The sequence below is a fragment of the Echinops telfairi genome, unplaced genomic scaffold (genome assembly GCF_000313985.2).
Source record: "Echinops telfairi isolate 266 unplaced genomic scaffold, ASM31398v2 ScPeMD7_42;HRSCAF=159, whole genome shotgun sequence".
NCBI lineage: Eukaryota > Metazoa > Chordata > Mammalia > Afrosoricida > Tenrecidae > Echinops > Echinops telfairi.
The window spans coordinates 1830505-1837696 of record NW_022103940.1 but is presented as its reverse complement, the minus strand read 5'-3'; positions in this window follow the sequence as shown (position 1 = coordinate 1837696).

Genomic DNA, 7192 nt, shown 5'->3' with positions numbered 1-7192 from the left:
ATTAATTAAAAAAAAAAAAAAAAAGCGACTTAAACAACAGACTCAAAGTATAGAAATCTGACACACACAAAAACGCTTCAATAAAATGCAAATTCACTGCCACTGAGTGATTTGAGCTCACAGGACAGGGTAGAACTGCCCCTGTGGGTTTGTGAGATTGTAAATCTTTCCTGGAGTAGAAAGCTTCCTCTTTCTCCCACTAGGCAGCTGGTGTTTGCAAACTGATGGTCTTGAACACCATCAGGTTAAGAGTTTTGTTGTTGTTTTTCTCCAAGTCATTTCCATATTTTTAGCATATAAGAAAACAGCTGGAAAGGAGTAGTTCAACAAAAGCATATGTAACTAATTATCCATAGCTGGAACTCATGCATGACATCCATTAGGGAAACAAACTCCAAGAGGCTAAACCATAACAATGAAACTGCATGTTGATGCAGGATTGAAGCTGGCTTTTTCAGAAATTTGGCACAATTGGGTTTCTCACCCTGGGTAAGCCATTAACTCAAAAGGATTGGTTGGTCTAGAATCTGCTACGTGATTGGTGACTACTATACCTATAAGCAAATAGCCAATGACTGCTTGCTTTGTTATCTGCTTTAGCTCCTCAAAAAGATTGGTTGCTTTGCTATCTTTGTAAGAGACTAGACTATAAGAGCCCTGCAACCTGAAAACAGAGCTATCCTGAACAAGGGGAGAGTTGCAGGAAAAATCACCCTGAGAAAAGTTCTGTGCACTGGAGACTTTTTACCAAAGCTTTCCTGATTGGTAGACAGATGTTCTCTCTGCTCGAATGACCTTGCCAGGCATTTCCTGTAGACCCTATCCCTAAAATTCACCCGGGGTTTCTTGACATTTATACTTAGTTACATGCTAACCGAATGACCTTGCCAGGCATTTCCTGTAGACCCTATCCCTAAAATTCACCCGGGGTTTCTTGACATTTATACTTAGTTACATGCTAAATTGTCATCTGCGACTTTTGCACCTTTGTGTTACTACCCAAATGAACAATGCAATTATGAGTATAGTCTGTGCAGTCTGTGGGAATATTGTAGCAAATTATCCCACCCAGAATGGAATGAAAATAGAATGAAAGCATAGAGAAGTGGAAAGGTAAAGAGTCTTATGCTGATTTTGCTTCAAGGTATCATCCTTACAGAAATTTAGGATAGAAACTATAATTCCAGCAGAATCACTAAAATAATGCCTTCAGTGATTGTAATGTGGCAAGATATGAGGAAAAGAAGTTTTTTTTTAATGTAAACCTTAACTTTATTGATTGAGTAAATACACATTACATATAAATTGAAAGTCATTCTTGGTCTTGCTTAGAGAAAGGTATTTATTTGGAGGGTAAATGGACACAAATATCCACGGTTCTACTGCTATTAAAATACTTCTTGGTGGCTTGATATATATATTTTTGATGATACAAATTTGGTGACTCGTTATAGACATTAAAACTGAATATAGGAAATAGAAAGATATAACTATATCATGATATATTTAGTGGTACATACACTCAATTGCCAAGTATGTATATGAGCTCTTATGGTGCAGTGGGTTAAGCAATATACTGCTAACCACAAAGTTGCAGTTCCAACCCATGAGCCAATATTCCAGAGAAAGATGAAGATGTCTGCTCCCATTAAGATTTACAGTCTTTTAAACCCTACGGAGTAGTTATACTCTGTCATATAGGGTGATGTGAGTTGTAATCAACTTAATGGCAATGGCTCTGGTTAGTGTTTCATGTACACACATACACATGAAGGGGCTCCAAAAAATTCATGAGGAAACTCCATTATCTTTCACTACCATTTGTCCATGAATTTTTTGAAGACCTTCATTATAACTATGATTCCTTCTTTTCTTTCCTTAATAATACTGTTTTATGTAATTTGTCATATAATTTCACTGCAAATATACTGTACTGTTAAAATGACATTTTCTCATCCTATTTATGAAATTGAAATAAACCAAAAATAATTGATCAAATATAAGTGATGATTTCATTTTAATTAAAACTTTAATAAAGTCCTCATTATAATATTTGCGCATATTGGCATTGCATTGTTTAATTAGTGGTAATTAATGAATTACCAGTAGTGGTTTCTTTGATGTGTTCCAAGATTTCCCCTTCAGAAACACACATTCCAAGCTGCTTCCAGTGCCTCCAGCGACCAGGTTTCTCCAGAAACCTCTCTTGGCTGAGAAAATCAAGCTCTTAAGACTCCACTTCCTTCCCAAGAAAGCATGCATCCCATGATCAATGAGAGATATTTACGTCTGATATCCTTCAGCCCAGTTCATAACACTTCTGATTGGGACATCTTAGTTTAAGAAATTCCTTTTACAATACCAGAGATCTTTGTTGCGCATTGCAGCCCCACTTTTCCCTTCTATTACTCCTTTTCCTATCCTCACAAGTATTAAACCTGGGAATTTCATTGTAAAGTTTCTGCAACTTATATTGAGATTCTCCAGCTAAAAGTTTGTTTCTTAAGAGTCTGAACTTACAACAATTTCTATCAAAATTGGCGTAAGAAACAGATGAAAAATATGATAATGGAGATTAATTGTCCATGGGTCAGAGCAAGGATAGGGAAGCTATATTCTTAAATAACTTTTAAGAAATACTATGCACATAGATTTTCAGGCCATATCCGCTATGCCATAAGTACTCTGCTATACTGATGAGCACAAAATCATATGTAGACAATACATATATAAAGGGAAATGGTTTGGGCTAAATGAAATTTTATTTAAAAAACACCAACCAGCATAGGGGTAATAGTTTGCAGGATACTGAGATATATAAAAATGGAAATCAAAGCAATGGCTATAGCTGAGATATGGATATCATTTGATATAAGGTTGCATAGATATTTTAAAACTAGAGAAAAGGAGTGTGCAGCAGAAAAAAAATATATCAGGGATTTGAGAAATGTGGAAATATAGTAATTATAAGGACAATGGAACTGTTTGTCATTAGGGCATCTGATGTATTGTAAATATGATGGAAGACTGGCAATTTTCTAAAAAGAACAATAACAGTATATATATATATATATATATATATATACATATATATATATGTATATATATATACTGTTATTGTATATATATACATATATATAATATATATTTATATATATTATATATATACTATATATACTATATATAATATATATATATATAGAGAGAGCAAGCTATAGTTATATGTGTGTGTGTGTGTGTGTGTATAGCTATGCGCAATTAGATTAGTCTCTCCTGCATCTGATGGGCAGTGATCTATGAGGTTCAAGTCAAGAACTTAATTATAAGAGTAGAATTCATAAGATAAGGATGAAATCTCAGCATAAAAAGTTTATTGAATCAAGGTTAGTACACTGATAAAGGAAAAATGGCTACTAATACATGATGGAAACAAATATATGTTGATGCACATGAAAATATTGATTTCCCATATGTCACTGGGCTGGCTCTATGGATTTTCAGAACTGGCCCATTCTTTGCTCTTTCTTTGACCTCTAAATTAAGATATAGAATAACAGGAAGGTCAAGTGGAAACTTTTGAAGTTATTCACCTCTCCTCTTTAAAAAGACATCAAACTATAAACAATATTCCATCTCAGTGAAATTGTAATAATGTTGTCCTTAAGAGTTAAGGGACTGGTGAGCAAAGTTGGTAGTCTTATCATATGTTAATTTAATTTTCCAATTCTGGCCCTACCAAGGTCAGACATATTCTAAAGGGCAGCAGTGGACTTCTACTTACTTGATCAAGTAGCAATCCCAGTTTCACCTATGATGTCACATGTGATACCTTTGCTAGAGAAGATGAGCACACACATACACTGCTCTTGTTGTCAGTTCTCAACAAATCAGCTCAACTCATAATGACTCTCCATATAACAGAACCTTGTCATGTGCCATCCTCAAAATTGTTCTTATATTTAAGCCCACTATGGTAGCCACTGCGTCAATACATCTCATTAAGGGACTTCTTTCTCACTGGCATTCTACTAAGCATGATGTCCTTCTCCAGGGACTGATCTCTTCTGATAACACGTCCAAAGTACACGAGACAAACTCACCATCATTGTCTCTGGCTGTATTTCATTCAAGACTGATTTGTTCGTTCTTTTGGTCACACTTCGAATGTTCTTCTCCAGCACCATCATTCAAACACACCAATTCTTCTTAGTCTTCCTTATTCAATGTCCAAATTTCACAGGCATATGAGGTGATTGAAAATACCATGGTGTATGTCAGGCATATTTTAGTCCCTTGCTTTTCAGCACATTAAAAATATCTTGAGCAGCAGATTTACGTAATGCAAAGCATCTTTTGTTTTCTTAACTGCTGCTTCCATGAGCATTGATTGTGGATCCAAGCAAGACAAAATCCTTGACAATGTCACCCTTTTCTCCATTTATCATGATGCTACATAATGTATGACCTTTAACCTAGGGAATAGTGTTCTTGGTTTGCTATGTTGGGGATTTTTGTTTTTCATTCATATCAGAAAAACAACCTCCTTGCTCTTTTATGACATGTATTAATTTTCTAAGCATGGTTCTGCTTTTTTGAATCTGTGTTATTGAAAGTTTTATCCTATCACCAATCCCCATTTATTGTATAAATAGTGTTCAGTCACTTAAGAGTTTAATCTATATAATTCAACATTTCATGTATTATAGTCAGAAGCTGGCCTATACTTGTTTAATTTTCTTTTTTCAGTGGTGTTTAAAATTCTATATCATTGGCTAAATTAAGGACATTATCAATTGAATTACTATATGCCCCGTGAGGGGCGGTGGTGGTGATGGTGGTCATGATTTATAATATTCTCTATCATAAAATGACAATGATTTCTCCAAAGTGGATCAGAACATATATAAACCATAGATATGTGAATGGATTTGGCTTACATTTAATTCCAGCCCAAATCTAAGAAAAACTCTTTCTTATGACAAAGCCCTGCGTGATATACTTCCTCATGAAGAAATCACTGACAATATGAGGGCTGTAGCAAAGTGTGGTGAAGAAAACATATGGTGCCTGGCTATCAGGAGAATAGAATCTGGAGTCTTAAAAGCTTGTTTCAAACAAGTAACCATCTAAGTGAGGCATCAAATAAGTCCCTGTGGAAGAAGCACACTAGCCTCTGAGATCCAAGGATAGGGAATAAAACTGAAATCGGAAGCAGTGAGTAGGTTCAGAGCTTAAATTGCAGACCCCTGGTTTACAGAAGGGTATGGATGGCAGTGGAAGCCCAAAATTTATTTGCCGGGTCCCCACATGGATTAAGACTTTGATAAATACCCTCTGATCAGAGTTGAGTGATTTGAATAATCTTGCTATCAGACAGAGAGCATTATAAAGTTGATTATGGTAGATGTAGTTAGGTTAAAATGTAATCTCTTATCATTTGATCTCTCTTTTGACCCATTTTAAAGTTGTTTCAGTTTTTAATATTTTCTACTTTCACTTTGTTTGAATATTTTATGCTTTGTTTTGTCACTGTTGTTGGGGTTTTTTGGTTTGTTTGCTTCCTGTTTGTGTTTTTTATGATTTTCTGTATATGAAATCCATGATAAGTAGCTCAATAGAGCCACTAATTAGATAGGGATGTGGTAGAGAAGGTTGTGGGGAAAGGGGAGGTAACAACAATGAGTATGAGAAGAACATGCTCCAAAATGGATTGTGCTAATAACTACACAAATTTTAATATAATGGAATGATTAAATTTTATGATATGTCAAATATAAGCCAATAAACTTTTATAACAAAATATAGATTGCATTTACTTGGAATAAACACCAGTATAGATATTTAGTCTTACCCTGGCACTGTGTTAATATTCTTCCACTCATCATAATCTAATTTGATTTCTTTTTGTCATAATGTAGTCCAAAAGAACCTAGTGTTCTGGGAAAATATGTGAGTAAGATGCAATCAGAAGGCTTGTCCTGACTCCTATAGCAGAATGGACTGATAAACAGGAAGCTGGAACACCACAGGCTGTTGGATGTAGAGCTAAATAAATCCAAGGTCAGAAGTCCACTGATGGCTCCTGGAATCAGCAGCATAACAGAAGGCTGACAAATCAAATGCAGGATCCCAAAGGACTTATATACACTGTCAATTTATACTACGAGCAGGCCACACCCTGAATGAAACTATCATCAATCATATAAAGGCTGTGACCAGAGTAAGGAGTAAGGAAGTCTATTATTGCCGTCCACAACTGCTTGGCTACTTCACAGAAGATTCTATCATGGGGTTGACCACACTTTGTTAGGTCATGTTATGGGAGAATTCTGTACCACCCATGTTGACATAAAAAAGCTCTATCACAATACTCCCCTTGTCAACTTGGCAATTGTACAAATATCCTTAAACTACAGATATAGTCTCAAAATAAATATAAGAATAGCTATACTTGCACCTAATGTGATATAACTAATATGCATACGACAAAAAATACTCTAACTCCATGTATATTTTAAATTTAATTATTTGTTTGTCATGAATTGTTTGTCATGAAAGACATATATGGCAATCCATTTCAATTCAATTTCACTTTTCCTCCCCTGTCCCCCCTCACACTCTTTGTTTTGAAGCCACTCAGACCACTATTCAAGTTTGAAGAATAAGAAATCAGGAGGAATTTTCGTTGTTGTTGCTGGTCTTAAAGAAAAATACTATAAATATTTACACAGTCCATTTCAAGAGATGAAATCAACACTATCCTGTTAAAACCTCTATGTGTGTGCTGATTTTATTTCTCTCGCCCCATCTTTCTTTCCTCTCTCCTCAATAACGTTTACCTACGTTATCTCTGTTCCCACATCATAGTCACCAAAGTCTTTTCTTTTGGTGTATCGACCCTGTTTCAAATTCTTTGTTTCTCCTTGTAACAATGGTATTATTAAATATTTATCTTTATAAGATTGACTGAGTTTGCTAAATATCATTTCCTCTAGCTTTTTCCATGCTTTGCCATGTTGAATAAAGTTATTTTTCTATGTTTTTAAAAATTTATGCATAATATTCCATAACAAGAATGGACTACAGCAGTGGTTCTCAACCTGTGGGCCATGACTCCCTGGGGTGTCGAATGACCCTTTCACAGGGGTCACCTAAGACCATAACAAAACATATATTTCCCATGGTCTTAGGA